This window comes from Plecotus auritus (assembly GCF_963455305.1).
Source record: "Plecotus auritus genome assembly, chromosome: 5".
Lineage (NCBI taxonomy): Eukaryota > Metazoa > Chordata > Mammalia > Chiroptera > Vespertilionidae > Plecotus > Plecotus auritus.
In genome coordinates this window covers 164,861,704-164,864,173 of record NC_137776.1, presented here as the reverse complement: position 1 = coordinate 164,864,173, position 2,470 = coordinate 164,861,704, and positions in this window count along the sequence as shown.

The following is a 2,470-nucleotide window of genomic DNA, read 5'->3' as shown; positions in this document are numbered from 1 at the left end:
CAAACACGGCTAACTTGAGTCACGAGGAAACACCCAGCAAACTGAGGGGCAACCTATGAGACAATTGTCTTGTAATCTTAGAAAAGCATATGGTCACATGCAAGGACTGAGGAAGAGTATGGGTTGAAGGAGACTAATTAAATGCAGCATGTTATTGGATCCTTCTGCTATGAAGGGCATTACTGGGTCAACTGCAAAATTTAATTGGGTTTGGGGCAGGGGTGATGGTAAATGGGAGCTCTTTGTGCTGTTCCTGCAACGTTTCTGTAAGCTTGACATTAAGAATGAAAAAGTTGTTAAATGCTCTTTGCAAAAATGTTATAAAAATTATAACACCAAATTTAAAGATATATTTTACAATTAAAACAGTAATAAATTTGTTAAAATAAATTTAACTTTCCTTTAGATAATTTGCTTAGAACTGGAGATATGAAAATTAGTCAAAATGCTATCAACAAGCAGGACCAGGCCTAACTGAACAAAAAGAAATGTGAAAACAACCCAAAACAACAAAAAATCATCAAGTAGACTAAAATTCAAGGAAGTTGCAAAAACCACTCCAGGGTTCACAAAGTCATTCAAAAGCAAGAACCCTAATAACCCCAAGCTGTTCTGAGGCCCCAGACCCACACATTCTCATCCAATTTTTAACCTATCAATTTTGAATTAACATACCAGTGTTCTTCTAATCTGCTATTGCAGGCAAATAAAACCCAGATTGGCTCCTATAATTTATAGCCTAACTTTAAGTACATTTTGAAATCACTGTGGACTTTGTTATAGGGATAGAAACTGTCAATAACCCAAACCCAGGATCCATACCAAACATCCCTTTGTGCCTTAAAGTGGCTACTATATGGGCCGTAACTAGCCATGGTAGATGCATGCTTAAGTGTGGATGCACTAACAGGCAGGAGGCCTACCTAGAGAGTTAGTGTATGTGTAGGATAGGCTTCCCAACATTCTCATCACAGCCAACATAGTACTTGTACAAAACACTGGGTGGCGGGGGGGAATATAATGCTGGTTGGGGCTAGGGTTGAGGCCAGGTTCCTCGGGTGCCCTGAAGACCATTTCATGAACTGGAGAGGACTGTTATCCCATTCATCCCGAGTCAGATGGAAAAAGTAGACAAGTACATAGATCAACAAGAATAGAAAACTGTGTGAGACATGGGGCTGGAGTCTAGGAGACAATTTTTCTAATTTGTACTAGTAAAAGACAAGTTACACTGTTTCTATTAAAGGATCCATTAGTATTCAATGGTATTTTCAAGCTCCCTAGCAGAGACCATGTTCCCATTCATTTTGGAATCTGCAGCAGGACGCATAAGCAAGTTCGTCATCACTTATTTCTTTGGTGCCCCAGTGTCCTCTCCACAGTGAAAGCCCTACTCGAAGACCACAATTCTCCAAATCTAACCTCAGGACAGGGAAGGCCTTTCACAACCTATTATCACCACCAAAACATTATTGCAGTGCTGTATCTTTTTCCTAGCAAGTCCAAGCCTTCCCTCCTGCCTACTCATCACTGCCCTTCCCCAATACCTACACACAGTTCCGGAAACTAGTCTGCCACCCAAACAGGTCCAACTGCTACACTTATCCCTCTAGTGCTCCACCCACTCTTTTTCCAGCTGTTCAACTGCCCCAACTCTGATCCAAGGCCCAGACTCATCTGGCTTTTTGTGTTCTGACTGGTTCATCACTCTGCCAGGTGCTTTTGACAGTCTGAATTTCATTATCTTCAGGCAAGAGCAAGAAACAGTGTAGTAACAGCAAAGAATAATTTCAAGACACCACATACATGCTAGGCCAGCACACCAGCTACACAATGTTCCTTCATCAGTGCAGATGTGGGGGTGGTACCACTCCTCTGGAAAGAATCTATGACAGTAACTAACAAATCAAACTGAAGCTAAGACCGGAAGTCAAGAGGCCAAGAATGCCAAAAAGGATTAAAAAGCATCACATAATTTTACAAATGATGGGCTAGTTGCAGTTTAGAACAGGGATGGCAAGCTTTTTCTGTAAAGAGCTAGGCAATAATTATTTAGGCTCTGCAGGCCTTAGCCTCTGTTGCCAACCATTCAACATCAAACCTCTGTAGCACAAAAGTAGCTATAGATAATATATACAAATGAGCATGGTTGTGTTTCAATCCAACTATTTATGGACAGTGAATTTGAGTAATTTTTATACCAAAAAATTTTTAAGCCATTTAAAAATGTAAGGACAGACCATTCTTAGCTTACAGAACATTCAACAGGCAGCGAGCCAAGTTTGACCCTTGGGCTGTACTTTGCCAGCCCATGGCTTAGGACGAAGTGAAACAAAATGGACAGGGGAGGTCAACTGAAGAGACAAATGAGCCTCGTGGTGGGGAACTCACCAAAGTACAGACTTGGTCAGGAAGCCCTTATTCCCTCAAACAGCTGGCATTTGGTTGAATATTTTGTAGCAGTCTTAGG